Source organism: Dufourea novaeangliae, unplaced genomic scaffold, assembly GCF_001272555.1.
Source record: "Dufourea novaeangliae isolate 0120121106 unplaced genomic scaffold, ASM127255v1 scaffold246, whole genome shotgun sequence".
NCBI classification, from domain to species: domain Eukaryota; kingdom Metazoa; phylum Arthropoda; class Insecta; order Hymenoptera; family Halictidae; genus Dufourea; species Dufourea novaeangliae.
Window position 1 is genome coordinate 1,307,519 of NW_015374139.1, and position 17,748 is coordinate 1,325,266.

A 17,748-nucleotide genomic window follows, 5' to 3' on the forward strand; every position below is an offset into this window, starting at 1 on the left:
CATACCGATGTATTCGAGGGAACGAGATCACTTTTGCAATGTTACTCCACAAACTACAGTCAGGCAACGGGGAAATTAATGTGTACACCTAGTAATACCGCATAAGTGTAACATTTAATTTTTATCGATTTTTCACTTAGATCACTTCTATGATCACCGGCACACACACACACACACACACACACACACACACACACACACACACACACACACACACACACACACACACACACACACACACACTTGTTCACAGATTTCTGAAATAACAATTTCATGTCAGAAAACTATTATGCAATTTCTATTTATATATTCTCCTTATAATAAGTTTTAACATCCTGTTGTACAGTTAAGTTTGAAATATCAATTCGTATTTCGATAAGTGGTCAAACAGAAGTGACAGGCTTTCGTGAACAAACTTGTGAGTCACTGTAAGTCTGCGAAACACTTCCCCCCCCCCCAAAAAAAAAACCTAATACTACATATTATCAATCACTCCGTTCGTCGACCCTTTCAACAGGTTGTTTATCAATATGCTTCAGAAGGGGATTATGTTAAACAGATCGATCAGCGTCACGAACACGGTCACTTAAAGAAGATCAACGCTGAGCCACCACCCAGCTGCGCGAAACGATCCAGCCTCGATTCCGATTTATCCGATACAACAACGTGCGTGCTCCTCGCGTTCGATCGTACCACACAACCGTCACAGTTTTGATCTTTCGTAGATGATGTCGATCGAGGTGTATATGCACACGTCCGCTGGTGGATAGATCCACGATTTCTGACGCGGCGACGGGGACCGAGGGATCGATTCACCTACGACGGCTACTAAAGAATGACTTAACACTGTCCACCTTCGGTTTATCACGGGACTGTACGCGACTTCTCCTACCTCCTCCTCCATCTCCTTCTCCTCTTCGACCACCGCCTCCTTTATCCGACCGCTGATACCAAAGCGAATCCAGGTGAGCCAGGTGACGAAAAAGTATATCGATCGATTCAACCAGAGATTGCTTTCGATACCGATTTTTTTCTTTTTTTATTCTTAAACAGAATCTTCTAGCACGAAGAATATTATTGTTTGGAGTGAGATTTTGAATGCAAATGAATACAATTGAATACAATCGAAACTTGGAAAGACACTTTTGGTCCACCGTTTAGAAACTTCTACTTTGCTCTGTATTTGCGTAAGAGTTCCCCAGGTGTAGAAAGTGTGAAAAGAAATTCTTTTCGTACGTGTTCTTCAAAATGTAACGAATCTTTTTGTAATAAATTCTTCAAGAAGGATTGCATTTGGTGTTAAGACATTCTTCTAATAAGTAACCGAATAATTCTTAAGGAAATCAATATTCGATTTTCTGAAAGCCAAAAGTCAATATCTGTTTGATTTATATTTCTTTAATAATTCGCCAACGTTCTACGGCATTTTTACTGGGTGGAAGGTCAGAGAGACGTTTATCCACATATCGTCTATATAAATAAAGAGAATTTCTGAACTATTTAGTAGCACACCTAATACAAAGTGTAGCTATATTCTTTTGAAAAGTCTTGCGCTTCAAGAGAATTCAAGGATAAATTTCTTTAACAAAAACCGTACAGCCTTTAAAAGAACGATTTAACAAATTTGCAGAAAAGTATTCGTCAGGTCTTGTAAAAGGAATTCCTGCCAAAATGCATCGATCGGTGTATTCTACTCGGAAAAGTGGAAAATGGAAGTCTGTTCAGAAATCGGAGCGATCAAATTTTCCGCGTTCCTTTTAACGATTACAATTCCATGAAACTTCTAATCGACATGGTAACTACTCGTTCTACAGGCTGAATCTAATCTAATCTACGCGCGGATTTTTCACGGGCGACATGCGCACGAAATCGAATCCACGTAGCACAACACAATTGTAATACGATCGTTGTCGTGTCTGATGGTGTTTTTCAGCAATCAATGTTCCTCCAGTCACGTTTATTAGATAAAAAAAAAAACTCTGGTAAAAAAAAAAAGGATTCCATCGTCGCCTGGACTCGAGAACATTCGCAAACAGAAACACGTTTCATTACCTTCGGTCCATGATTCCCGGGGGCAACGTTGTTCCGATATCGAAGGGACGTGGAATCGATTCCAGTTAAAGTTCCAGTTAACAAACGGTCATTTAAATGCAATCACGGCGAATGTCGCAAGAGTACTGGGAGACAACATAGAATCATGCCAGGCGGTTGCGAATCGGTTCCGTGACCTCGTGGCGTTATCGGCGCCGAGGAGTTAACCGATAAATGTTCGTCGTATCGTCAATATTAAAGTCCTGGATTCCTCGAGGACAAACAAATTTTCTCTGCACGAAACGAGCCCTTGAAGCTTCTGTAGAAAGTTTCCTCGCTGACGTCAATAGAAATACGTTCACCGAGAAAAAAAATAGGTTTCCTATTGGTCCCTCTGTAGGGCAAACAATTGGAAAACTAGTCTTATCGACCGTGTACGTGTTATCTGTCCCGTATACTGCGTGACGCAGATATACCGACTGCTCCGACTTTAGGTTTTAAAGAATGACTACAGTTTTTCAGTGGTTCACTGTACGTACTACGTATAGTATATTGTCGAACGTCTAATCGATCCGTGATGGGTCAACGATTCTAAGGTCCTCCAAGCGCCTCCCTCCTAACAATAACTCTATAAATCTCTCACGGGACACTTTCCGCGAATCGGAAATCATAATAGGTATGTATTGTTCGATGGTAATAGTAGACTGGAACAGAATCGGTACAAGAAAACTTCGAGTGGTGGTTAGAATTCCACCCAGGAACAGGAATGTAGCGGTTCCGTGTGGACGAAAGAGGGAATCGGAAAGTCGAAATTCCAAAAGTTGCAACACCAAGTTGAAGACCACGCAAGAAAAACACGATTTTCCATTTTCTTACAGAAGATTATTTCCTTGGAAACCTATTTTTAAGCAGCCTTGGCTCGTATCAGTTTGGACTTGACAGGTTGTTCTTTTAATTATTAGGTTACGTTGCTCTCTTTTAACCACCAGATGGCATAAAAATCCGAAAATCAACAGAAACCGGACACGTATGTATGTGTTTCTCCTCTGTGTGGTCTTCAAATAGAAATCGCAGAGATGAAAGGACACTGCGAATGGAAAGTTGTAATTTTAATAAGAATGAAACTTCGACAATTCCAAAAGATCCCGATTTTCCCAATAACGCCTACCCCCTCCCCTGCCCCCGTAAATTATTACCATTATTATTAAACCGCAAGAAGGGAAGATTGAAGTACTTCTCGAATGTGACTCGAGAAAATTCGGCCATGAATACATTCCGGCCGAATGATTTACGCCCGAAACATAGTGTATAACCTGGCCCCGTTTAAAACGCGGGTTTTACGATCGAGACGTCGAATTGCCGCCACGGTGTAAACACAGGACGCGACTCCGACCGGGAAGAAACGTTTCCAGACGGACCGTTTTGAAAACGGCTCGTTTTCGCGGGCCAAGGCTCGCCAGCAGCGAAACGAACGATATATGTATAAATACACCAGGGACGAGACGAGACCAGTCGTTAAAATCACCGTTCGACGTCTCCGCGTCGCTTGATTAACGCGATACATCTATTTTCGAAGGCTGTCTAAATGAACTACAGCGACAAGATTTTTCTCTTTTCTTTCGATCTCCTCCGCGGGTACTGCCATGGCTTCGAAGAACGGGCGTCTCGGATGGATTCGATACGAGAAATGTTTTCGAACCGAGTACCGAACCGTAGTGGTTCTACGGTTTCCGCATTATCCAAGATTTATGCAATAATTCTTCGAGTACGCTACGATTAATTATCCTTAAACATCCTTAAGTCGATTACAGATAATTCTCGTGTAACACGGTTAACCTACAGACTGTAGAAATTATTTCATAAAAGGTGGTTTTTCTTTCGCTAAAGATTTATGTATATGTATAATAATAATATGCATTGCGCTAAATTTCAAGAATTTTATCAATGTCCCAAAAAGGCTACACACGGCAGCCTAAATGTCAAAGAATTGCGGCGCAGTGTACTGTAGTGTATGTAGTTTTGTTAGTCTTTTTCGGAACCTAATCTTGTCTCCTCTTTGTATCTACATATGTATACCGATGTTAGTAAGAACTAAGAAGTTTCGTCAACAGGAATTCGCATAACATGGCAATTTTGAGAAACCTAACCACCGTGTTACAACGGCGTTTAATCTGTGCATGGCGTTTTCAACACCTGGAATGGAAAAAAAAAAATACAAGCCCGAAGGCAGACACGAACGATTTATTTCTACAATGTTCTAGTCTCGTTTCCAAGGAGCGTCCGATTGCGGTCAATCGGTATTCGTTCCCCACGAAGAGGGTGGGAGGAATCGATCTGAGTCACTGTCTCGGTCGTGACCTTTTCCCGCTGGATGACTAATTTCGCGGCTGATCGTATGCTAGAACCACCACGGCTAAGAGCTAACCGCGAGCGAAGACAATCGTTGCGAAGGCGATTTTCATTGTCCCCCCCGTTTGCTGGTTATGCACCGATAGTGGTGGTGTGTCGTCACGGCTCGTCAGAGAAGTGCATGTACCGTAGGTCCCTAGTCCCCATTATCCACCTTCGAGACGCCAATTAATCGAACAACAGACAGAAAGAGATCCCTCGTGCCGTTTTAACGCCTAATGAATTTCTAAGCAGGGGGAAAAACAACCACGACTATTTCCCTTCCATTCTCGAGACAGAGAGACAATTAGCGATGGCCAGCAGCACGCGGTTGCTTAATCGCGGCTTCATTACGCAAACCTGCCGGCGTATATACAGACTATACACGTGAGCACGAAAAATAGGACAGCACCTGCGGGCAAGATGAACGGCTTCGCTTCGCCGATTGAACGTCCTCTACCGCGAATGGACTCAGCGAGTTGAAGCTCGATTATCGCAGCATCGTATCGACCACAGGAACGGGGGAAGGTTAATGCAGTACCTCTGGAAATTGAAACCTCTACAGCCGCAGGGGCTGCAATAAACGAGGCTTCTACTGTATTGTTCCCGGCTTTTGATACGTACATTACGTACGCGTCATCTCGAAATTCAACCGTGGCAAAAACTTTCTCGGTCGTCCAATTAGAAGAAGACCGACACGAGAGAAAAAGTGAGCGGAGACTCCAATGTTCGCCCCACCCGTGATTTGGTATCGGTTTCAACCTGCGTTGTCTCGTTGCTCGTCGCGAAACCAGGTCGTCTGTCTCGTCGTCTGAAACGCGCGCGGGGGTTTACGCGTATGGAACCGTCACCGCCGCCATGCGTTTTTAAAACGGGGTCGCGAGTCGCGACGCGTCATCCTCGGGTACGGTGACTCACTCAAAGGCTTAAGGGCCTTCGGGCACCTGCCATGACTTCGTCACCTTATGGGAAACACAGCAGTTCTTTGATCGAGAGGCTACTATTATATAATTAAATTATAGTATATGTATACATATGTACAATGTATACAAACATTACAAACATCTCGACGCTTTGAGAACGGTGGAGCAAAACATTGTTACAGACGTGGAATCTTACAGTGAGAGAAGTATCCGCACAGTTTGAATTTTTCGGGGGAATAATTTCACGTATGTATACGTTGAAACACACTGGGAAACATATGTAAATTCCTGACCTCCCGGCCAGTTCCTTTGTTTCCAAAATCACGGGTTCGAGCATCGCGAGCACGAGACTACACGGAGCAACCGGTAAGATCGTGCGCGCGTACGGATGCGTATAATAAAGAAATTACCCATTTCCGGAAACCGGTTGCCCTTTTGTCGGCTCCCTCGGTCGGCGGCCGATAGGAAAGACGGGTTTTCACCGCGCGTCACGCAAACAAAACCGTTCCTGCCTATTTTTTCTCTCCCCTCCTATTTCTTCGTTAGCCGGGAATAGAGTTCACGCTCGTAAATACATCTCTCTCGGATGATAATTTTACCACTTTCTTGGCCGGCGAATCTACACTCTTGTCTTCGAACCCCACCGTTTTCACCGGAAATAAAAAAAGTTCCCGGTTGGTGACCGTAAATAGAGGTTAGAAAACACGTCGATCCATTTTTAGCGTTTATCTTGGCGTCTGTCCCTCCGAAACGATAATTCACATTCGTCGATTAGATCTCGACACCCTGGCGATTCAATATGGTTTCTGTGTGCGATGTTTGGTACGAATGAATCGAAGCATAAAAGGTCCGTAGCAGGCTTAACAGAAAGGGGTGGACACCTTGTTTCCCTAAGTTGCGTTCAACACGTACCTAATATCCTCGAGAGCTCGATAGAGAAAAGTTCCACTCTCGACTGGCCTCGGTCATCTTCTGCCTTTGGATGTCTTCAACCAAAGCTAATCCCTGTAGAGTCTAGAGTCTACAGCTACACCGCGCTGCCCCTTTACCCATCTTAATTCTTCTTGCCCTACCTTTATCATCATCCTTCCACTGCCTGCCTATCTCCCCGGCCATATCTTTGATCCTTGTTCTCTTGATAACCCCATGGAAAATGAAGGTTACGCGTCTCAGGATAAAACGCAATGTCTAAAGTCGTATTCCATAGGTCATCGAAAGGTATGGTCGACGACGGCTCGTCACCTCGACATCCCGGTCGAACGTCAATCTCGTATTCGCGATGGCGCGCGCACTCGATCAATCGTGCTTCCGGTTCGCGCGCCCATTATACGTATATCGTAGCAGAGGTGCATTGGCGCGTCATTGTGTCCCCCTTATCTCCGCGATAAAAGGAAGGCACGAGTCCCGCATTGCGGACTGCGCACGACACTTCCGTCACCGTCCAAGTTCCTTTTATAGTATATGAAGTCCTCGCTTGATTGGCCGGGCATGTGCACATGCACTTTAAAGTCGTTTAAGGAAATTATAATACATTAGACATTAGACAAATTAACTTTAAAGGGAATTATTTTATAGGAAAGTAAACATTCTTAAAAAAAATAACTATTAAAATCGTTTTAAGTGTAGATCAATTTCAGCGAAATTAAATTCTCGATCGAATGGATTCTTTGTTCCTATAATAATAGTGTTGGATATATGTATGTATGTATGTATGTATGTATGTATGTATGTATGTATGTATGTATGTATGTACGTATATCATCGTTAAGCAGGTGTTTTCGGAGTTTAACGTCCACTCGCAACGAAGACGGGTGGCGTCAGAAGAAAACGAGAATAATTACGTGTATCCATGTAATAAGCGCGTTGCTTAACGTGACCGCAAACTGAGCACACGGTATCTCACAATTTTCTACTCTCTTAAACGCGTCGAACACCAAGAAGCCAACGACTCGAGTCCGAAACTGCGATAACGACCGCGTACATTGCGTGCGGTGCACACTTGGTGTACGTTGTGTTCATTAAAAGCATTAACTTGTTCGTAATAATATAGCTTCCGTTAACTGTCCATTGACACGGCGAGCATTCGTGTGCACATATTCGATTCTAACTGTGCGAGACGGAAAAAAAGATCTCTGAATCACAGCTTGTTCACGGAACACGGTACAGCGGGTGATTGAATTATTAAAGCCGTTTACATGAACTTAGAGTTTTACGATTTCAACTGTATTCATTATAATTTTAATTTTTTCGTATTTCTGGCGATTGTTAAATAAAAAATATGCAGTGTAAAACACCTTGATATTGTGATTCGATGTTTACAAAAACACGAACAGAACATGTTTCTCGTACTGTGGGCTCCAATAATTAGATCATCTACTGTACCATCTTAAACATCTAACACTTTGTTAATAATACGAAGATACTTCTATTTATCCAGAATATATCAGACTTCAAACTGTTAAACTTTAAGCTTTGTCAGATTCCTTTCGACTCGCCCAGCTGTATGTAAATTCGCTTTGAAAATTGATTTCCGCAACTATCGCGACACGACGATCAACGAGTCGGAAGATGGAGATCGATCAACGGTCCTCTCCTCGCATTTTCACGACCGTTTTACAACAGTGACACACCGAATCAAATGTCACCGAACCTCCCGGTGTTTTTCCTACGAGCTCATCGTACGAGAGCTACCGCTCCCGAAAATAGATAGCCGCTTATTTTCGGAGAATACGCCCCTCGCCTTTTTCTCCCCGGGTTCTTCCTAGTCCTTCTTTTCCCTTCTTTTTATTGTCCCCCGAGTCGTCCACCGTTTCGCTGGCCTATTCCAAAGCGTCGTGACAATTCTTGCGGAGTTATTCGAACAGTTCAACGGGAGGTTCGGTCGTTACAATAAACAGTCCAGATTGAACTGCTTGACAACTTTTCAACTATTTCAAGCGTTCGACCTGTTCGACACGACCAACTACATATCACTGTTCGAACCGTTCTTCTAACATCTTCTGTTTGAAAATGTCCAAACACGTCTGAAATGTATGTTCGCGAACCCATCGCTGGTGGTGCACCGGGCCTTCGGTTTGTTATTACACACGTTATTCTCGCGTCCACTCCTCGTACCGACCGCACGGCGCGTCAATCGCGCATCATACACGCGTGTTTCCTCTCGTCTCTCGTTGGCGACCTCGCGGCGAGGCTTATTAAACGCTCGCGACAGAGAGCACCACACCTTGAGAGCCCTGAACTTCAGGCCCGGCGATGCTGACTGACTCAAGGTCGGCCTGAATCAGCAGCACTGGAAGCAACCGGTTTTTCGGAGAAGATTCGGAGAAGAAACGGAAGGTCACACCTCCCCTGCGGCTGCTCGGAACACGCTTTAAATCTTCGCCGGGGACGTTCATTGTGAATTAAATGGCCATTTTAACCCTGTTGTGGACGGAACAGACCGAAGGAAAGGGACGTCACTGTATGCGTGTGTGTGTGTGTGTGTGTGTGTTTCTCCCCTTGGATCGGGCGATGCTGTTTTTTTTTTTTCAATGTGAATTCATGATCCACGGATAATAGAGATTTCATTCACTCGACACAATTTTAATGGTCCCATTACGGGGGTCGTGAAAGACATTCATTTACGTTTGCATAATGAAGAATGTTCCAACGGATACTAAACACGGAATTATCCCCGTAGGCCTTACGCGCGCAACACGACGTTTACTATCTAATATTCCACTTTCGTAGAATAAGTCCAGTTTTATGGGTTTAGAAAGTGCGTAGAATGATTCAATTTCTCTCCCACCGTTCCGGAAACAACCCGAACCCCGTCAACGATACGTCTTTTCCGACAAAATACTCGAAAATCGCCGCACGTGCCCCCGAACAATACGCCGTAAAGAACAATTACGTGACCAGAAGGTAACAGATATATATCTGTGTGTGTGTTTATCTATATATATATATAGATAAAACACAAATTTTACGATCCAACGTGTCCGGAATGAGCGCGGGGCAAATGAACTGGCCGGGCAGGGTGTTATAGAAAGTGAAAACGGCTCGTCGTTCAATGTCGAATCGGAAAACCTTTAACTTTAACCCAACGGTGACCTGTAACGGGTCCATATTGATTCATACGTATGTACCTCTTTTCTTTTTTATCACTTCTTTGCTTAAAAGAACTGCAGATTTCCACAACTGTGAAGATTATTCTGTTCAAAGAATATCCATAAATAACGAAAGAACAAGGAAATCAACACGTTCCCTTTACCAGCGTCCGGTATGTGATGCTCTAATTTTTTTAGGTTAGCATACCTTATTAGTAGACTGCAGAAGTTTATGGAAATTCACGATTTCAAAAACTTCAGAATTGGTCAAAACATGGTAAAAGTTGGTAAAAACACGGCTCAACTGCATTTTTTCGCAGCCGACTGCGTGATGCACAGCGATTTCCATCGCTGTTCTCCGATGACGTCATTGGACCTCGAGTTTCAAGTAAAGTGGATCGAGGACCGGTCCCACACGTCTGTACAAATAATAAGAAAGAACTGGTGGTTGATAGACAGCGGGTGAAAAGTGGTTTGAGAAAATGTTAAGTGATCAGCTTCACACACGCACCGGTTACGCGGGCCCGATAAAAATCTTTTTGAAGGAACCACCGTTGTTACGTAACTGTACCGCGTGCTCGCAAGAGTGAGGCGGGACCGGATATTCTCCGTGAACCGTAAAATATCACCGAGCCAGCCGGAAACTTTCTTGTCCGAGCACACACACACACACACACACACACACACACACACACACACACACACACACACACACACACACACACACACACCCAGTCGTTTCAGACTGTTCCTACGCAAACAAATGTCAAGCTGTGGTTATGTTTCGAATGTTGACTCGAAAATGTCCATTGATGATCGTCGTAGACGTGAATAATAGAAAAAAAAAGAATTTTTTCTTTTCTTTTAAAAGTACCACCGATCCGAAGAACTCGAGTGAATTCTACGGGAAAGGGGACAAGCATAATAGGGAACGCTGAATTATGCAGGTATGGCGATGAAGTCAGAGTCGTAAGGGAAATATGACGGTCACTGAGTCAGCTTGACGGTAGAACAGGATCGGAATTCGCTAAATTCGTGGTTCTCCGATGATCGACCCGTCTCTATTCTCATTGGGGGAGGGGGGCCAAGGCAAGTTCAATTCAAATGGAATTTACAGATCGTAGGAATTAATATTTCAAACGCGCGCGTTTCGCTGATACGGCGTTTGAATCGACAAACGATGGACGGGAATGCCTGGCGAGAAGATGAATATGAAGGATTGCGCGGCTAGACGGTAACTACTCAAAATAAGACACAATCTGTACTGCCCTGCTAAGGCTAATTAACGTTCATATCTGCGAAAACGTTGGTTTCAGAAAAAACCAATTAGGACCTTTAATAATGCCAACTGTATGTTAAATGTTTCTTGTAACATATAAAGTATATACGTTGGCTAATTTTGGTTGCGATTTAATCAAATCGGTTAAAGTGATTTACATTATTTTAATCCTAGATTATGACATATACATAGACATGGAAATGCTAAATAAATAATAACAAAATATAAAATAATTTTTTTTAATAATAATAATGAAATAAAAAATACTAATGAATGTAAATTACTGTACTGCAACATTCAATTTAGATGTACACTAATAAACCGAGGTGTTTTCTTAATCTATAAAACTTATAGAATAAACTAACCCCATCTTTTGGTGATATCTGGATGGCGACAAGTGAATCCCATTGACGGAAGTTTGGCGAATAGGAATGAATAAAAGAAATTGCCTGGGATAGTTTAACAACCTACCCTATGGATATGTACATTCAGGATATTGTTTACTGATTCGAATCTTATTCTTTTATCTGTTTATCATATCAATCTTGCAACTCTTGCAACTATGTAGTTCTAAAGAACCCAATCAAAACTGCATAATGCATCTCGATTGATCAAGTGTTAAAAAAGGACAACGTTAATAGTACGTTTGGCGAACGATTGTAAACTTATGAATCGTTTCACACGAATTGAGGTTAGAATACCATTCACCGACACGTCAACGACGATCTCAGACCCCTTCCAACTGAGGGTTGGAAGCGCTACAAATGTCTGAGCGTTCCACTCTTTCCCGCCAATTATGCCCGTTTCAAGCAGTAGCACGCGTTTCGAGGTTAAGAATAACAATGACCTATAATCTCTGTGTTCGGTGGTCGACTCCTTCGACTCGTGCTAACAGAAAAACGTGGAGGACAGAGAGCTTTCACGTTGTAGACTGCGAGCCGGCGGAGGAACAATGCGCCGTTCTTTTTTTCCCCTCCTCAGGTTCTTTCTCCGCTCTTTCCTAGAAAGACAGTTTGCTCGCGGCTTCGTAGAACACACCGTGAGGATACGTATCTTGAAATCTTTTACGAGTCATTCGCACGAAATTACAACACGAACTACCAACATGGAGAATCTACATTTTTTCGTTGAAAAAAAAAAAAAATTTCCTGCACTTAATTTTCTAATATTGCTTTGTGTAGGTGGAGAAGCAGACATCGCAATGGTCGAGTATCAACGAAGTCATCGATCGACGAAGGAATTTCACTTGACGAGGAGGTTGGATAAGTGTATTATCGCAGCGGGTACAATAGTTTGACGTCAGTGTCGGCTGTGTGACGGACAAGTCACGTGCATCGATAACCGATCGTTACCGACCGATCCGATCGTGTGTAGATCCGTTAGCTTTAAATAATCATTTATCGTTCGAAAATTTATAACGTCATTTCAACGAAATTATCGAAGTTGTTAAAGTAATGTATTCGACATTTTTCAAGTGTATTTACGGATTATTCGTTGCACTTCCTTTGTCACTGATAAAACAAATACATATACTTATGCATGCAAAATAAGCTACTGGTAGAAAAAAGTAAAAGTATGCGCGTTCGGAAAGTTACACTATACGACTACGAGTATATGTATATAATAGTATATACAGGTAACCTGTGTTTTTTCTTCGGAAATAAATGAATAAGAAATTATTCCTTCTTTGTATATATTTAATATTTTTTTGTATTTTCCATAGCGACGTTTGCAACACCTATTGAAAGTACGTCATTAAGGCAGTTCAAATGTATCATAACCTTGACCAACCAATGACATTTTTATCAAAGGCAGTTAAACCGTTACCTGTACGTCGATTCGAACAACGATACAGCGGGCTCCCCGAACGTCAGTCTTAATCGACTCACTTGCCCCTTTTACCGAACTTCTTCCAGTTGCACGTGGTCGATTATAGTTCGCTGCATGTATCAAGATCTAAATATAAATCGATATTCGAGTGCTTCGTCCACGGAAAACGGTACAAAAGTTACGAACTATAAACGAACAAATTTCAAACCACCATGGCTGAACGCGCGTTTCACATTTCGAAAAATAAACACGGATGAGAAAATATGTCCGCTCCTTAAAATATGGCTTTCATAAAAAGTGTCATTCCCGAGCGCTGGGCTGTTTTCATAGCAGAAAGTATTATCGGATTGCGACATAATTTCCTCGAGAATGTCACAAACACAGATTGCAAGATGAATTAGGGACGAAAACGAGCCTGTACCAGCTGGTTTACGAGAAAAAGGTGGCCCCTACCTTGTCGTGCATCTACAGCGATCCGTGAACATTCTAAATGAAAGCACGTAGAGATGTTAGCGATTTTTTGTTTCTATTACTCACATCCAGATGTATTGTAAATGGCATAAACCGCGCCTGTCCTGTGCACCGCCGCGCCCCGGCTTTGTGTGTATTTTCAAGCAAAAAACTGTCAAACAAAAACATCGTATCGTTCAATTTCATGTTATCGCAACTTTCGTTCGTCCACAAAATGTTTGCATTGGTAAAGCACACACAAATATCTTAGAAACTAACAACGATTTATCTGAACAAGTATTAACAGAAATTCGCAAGAAATTTTCACACGATCATAATATACTCTCTATGGATTTTTCACCCGGCTGAAGTCACGCGATGATTTAAACTCCCTTTTGATCGTAGTATAGGAAAAGTTGAAATCAGGTTAAGTTTAATTACAGCTCGGCTATCGTCTCGTCGTAACATAAAAAAAAACTTATTTCCACACACAAATTTCTTCGAAACAATTTCACAGATTCCTAGATTACGTATATTGTTCAATATACATTATATGTATTTACTGTAAAAAACCAGAGTATGTAAATGCTGTACTCATTCCATTGTAGTACATGTGTATATGTGGACACATGGAAAGTACCTGTTTCGTCTGATGTTATTATGTTGCATACATATTATATTTCTTTCTTTTCCGAGGTTTGACAGTGACCTTATTAGTAATTATTATTAAATGAAACTTACGGTCAGTCCGATCACTTTGTGAAAAAACCGTTGACACTTCGTGCACCCGCGGAAACTCGTCGCATCACAGAAACGCCACGATCAGCCACGATCAGCCACGATCACACAACCGGCGAGTATCGACGGAGCACAAAGAAGAAGACGTTCGTCCGGTCGCACGAAGCTCTCGATAGGATTCGTCGGTTTTCGCGGAGTTTAAAACGATTCCCCGTAACTTTTACTTTTACTTTATCTTGCTCGAAGGGCCCCGGGTGCCTCGTGCGCGACGATAGTCAACTATCGCCGGGTGTACACCTGGATGACACCTGGAGAACTCGTTGCCCGTCCTCGTCGTGGAACACTTGATGCCGGTGTCTCTTCTTGGTTGTGTGCACACGCCACGGTGTAACACACGAAACTGGCCGTGGGCCGTGGCTTAAAGGAACTCTCTCACTCTCTGTGCCGTGGAAAGAAGGTGGTGGAGGAGAAGAGGAACGCGTACGAAGGCACAACAGAGAAAGAGAACCGGCCCATTCCCTCCGTGTGTCCCACAGTACCTCTGTCTCTTTCACTCTCTAACTCTGTCACTGTGTGTGCACTGCTTGTTTCGCGCGATCTCATTTGTATGCGAGAGACTGTAAAACGACTCTGTACACGAGCGTCGGTTACACGGAACTACACGAAACACTGTTCCTTTCTTTCTTTCGGGGGAATTTTAAAATCGTAAGGAAATCGCCGGCCCACTTTTGTTCCCCCGTGTATACGTACGCGCGCGAATTACAGATGGCGCTGATCCAAACAATTTTCGGGTTCGACACGTTTCGAAACCGTTGGCGAAATTAGATTCACACTTTTACAAACTTCTCTACAGGTGTTCGAAACTCGTTCTCGTTAAGGAAAGAAAAAAAGCCTAACTAAAAAATCGTTCGTAAAGGTATCTTCCTTTAATAATGGTACTAGGGGCCGAAGTATTGTGATCGCAATGACTTTTATCCAAGCGGATATTTATCCAGATAAACCGGCCGATTTTGTGTCCATCGAAGATAGCGTTGCTCGTATTCGGCCTAACCACGTAATTTCCAGGAACGTTTGCTTCGAGTTTATTGCAATCCCGTGGTTTTATAGCAGATAAAGCTTGTGTAATTGTGAAACAATAGAAAACAATGTTTAAAGGTGATTAGACCGAGTATTATAGTCCGTAATTGTAGATGAATGATTATTCGAGGAATATTATCCACGGTGCTTCGAAGCGAAACAATGTATCGAACCATAAAAAAATTTCATTTCTTTGAATGGAATTCTCATGGATTCATTATCCTGGAACCCGAATTCCGTTCGTTCCGATTGGAGGGAATTACGTATCTGAACAAAAGCAACATCGTTCGTTCTGTTTAAAAAAAATTTTGACTTTCATCCTTTCGTGATGTACATTGAATTTTTTTTGCAGGGATCGTTTGTACGTTACACACGCTCTATATTGCGCGCGTGGGCGATTATGATCATTGGTTTCCCACGACGGACGGGCAATTTGTCAGAAAAATTTCGAAATCTTGAGCCAGTAGGACGAGTATTGCTATATTCCTGATTCTCGAAGTATACGTACATATTGTATGTATTCGTCGATTTCAACGGCTGAAACGAGTGGTTCGTAAACTGTAGGGAACCGCGAGCGTTACGCGACTCGTTAGAGTCGAGCGTTTTTCGTAACTGGTTTAAATTACCCGGTGCGTGAACTTCGTTTAAATCGTTGATCGATATCTAGCGGCGCGGCGGCAAAGAAGAAAAAAAAGACGTGGAAACGTAGTATACAAAGGAAACGTTTCACGGAGCAATCTGGATGAATGGAAAGGCGAGTGCGCGCATTTCCTTTCGTCGAATAAAATGTTCCCGTCCTCGTTGACGATCTAAGTGCACATTCTGCATAATTTTATTGTGCGCGCAGTCAACGTCTTTCCCGCGCTTCCGCGGGAATTCATTGAACCTTGTGAATCATTGTATACCGTAATCGATCGATCGTAAATCAATGTAACGATTACTAGGAAACATATACTCGACGAATTAACTGGGTTTGTCAGTGTTGAGTTAATCGAGGCGACATGGTTGCAGTATCGAAAGGTTCGTGGTATACTATACACGCCTTTTAACGACAGTGGCCGCGGTAATCGACCGGAAAACTGCAACTTTACATAAGGAAGCCAAGATGTGCATCGCGCTTATACATATGTACCGTAATTTACTTATACCCAATTCCGTACGAGTATACATATTCCACCACGGATCTGTATGATCGCTGGCGTCGCGATTAAAAGTAATCCCGTATGTAGTTATAAATACTATTATATGAATCCCATATATTGTTACTATTGTTAATTTGCTGGAAACAGCAGGTTTTTTAATTTGATATATGTTTGTAGACGTTCGACGAATCTTCAGATATTCAATGGACTCGGGGGCATAACTCGAACCGATCGAGATTCAACTCCAGACCTGATCGAAGCGAATCATCATTACGTCACGGTTACCTTCCGTCGAGCATCATTTATTTATGAAAAAGTACACGACTTGCAACTTGCAACACGACCCTATCGAGCTAAACCGGTATTAAGGCTGCATGGGCAGGCTAGATCGTCTGCGCTCGGCTTAATGTCAGCCAGCCAAGTTGGCACGAAATACGATAAATGCCACTTTCGCCCTGGAATAACCTTATAGGCAATTGCAGCGGTCCCTTTACTTTATACTGATAATTTTGTACGACCGAGTGATATGTCCTACGCACACTTTTCTCACTTTACTATCGTATCCTTTTCAACCATTAGAAATTATTCTTTAGTTGTGGCTTATCAACTGGATCGATGCGACGGTGATATTGTTAGAATGACTGTAATTATTTTCTACATCGTATGGATGCTCTGTACGTGAATAATAAATATTTTAATTCAACGTTATAATTCACGGACACGTAAATCTTCCCGCAATGGTAATAAATGTTACTAATGAAACGTAACTTGTCGTTAAGCGAAGAGTCATTCTCAAGCGCCATCGATTCTTACCCGATATCACACGAACCTCGGGGAAGCAATTTCCTGTTCGCCGTGAAATTACCAACTACATAGAGCCGAAGGTTGCACCGAGGCAAAAAGAACTTCCGAGGTGTACGCTTGTGGACTTTCCATCATTAATCTCGCGACAACTCCGGCCGCGCAGGAATCCTGTGACGAGACAAAATAACTCCATGTCCGCGTTTTCTTTTCGACAACACGAAAAACTCCTGATACGGTGTTGGTTCCGCAGATTTCTATATTTAATTCATAATTATTAATCGGTGAAACATTAAAAAGTTACGATACGTCGAATAAGATTTATGGTTATCTATGCAAGGTATACAGATGGATGATACAGCTGTCCCTACCAGTAGATCATCGAACAATCCCGTTCTAATGTAAACAGCAAGGGGGTGAGGGGGTTGTCTTACGATAAATACCGCTACCATACTTTTGTAACGGTTAATCAGACAACATTCAAGAGACATGACTACTGATCACTGACACACGCCGGCTACCACCCGGCGTCCCCGTTTCTCGATCTGTTCTCCTCCACGTCGAAATACGCTGAAATGATAATACGCATATTATAACCTTATGCCCTCCACGCGTATCGATTTTGCAAGACTCGTACCTACCTTACCGTACGCGTTTATTTCGGGTCCAGCAGTATTCGCATGGAAGTTCGAGTTGTTGGCCCATCGATCACTCCGCACGGCGTGGCAAGGCTGGTGGTGCACACCGTAGTGTCAAGTTCATTCTGACGTAATCTTCGTGTCCACGTGGACGATGACCGGGGACGGGGGCAGACCGAGAGCCGGCGAACGAACGTTTAGAAACAGCGGATGATAGCGAACGTGTTTCGATCGGCGTGCGACGGAGAAACACGGACTATAGGACAAAACGAACCGCCCTCGAACCCCGTTTCGCTGCCACCCTCGAGTGTCCAGTAGCGTGCCGTCTGTTGTTGCTGTTACACGAGTTTTCCGGCCTTATTC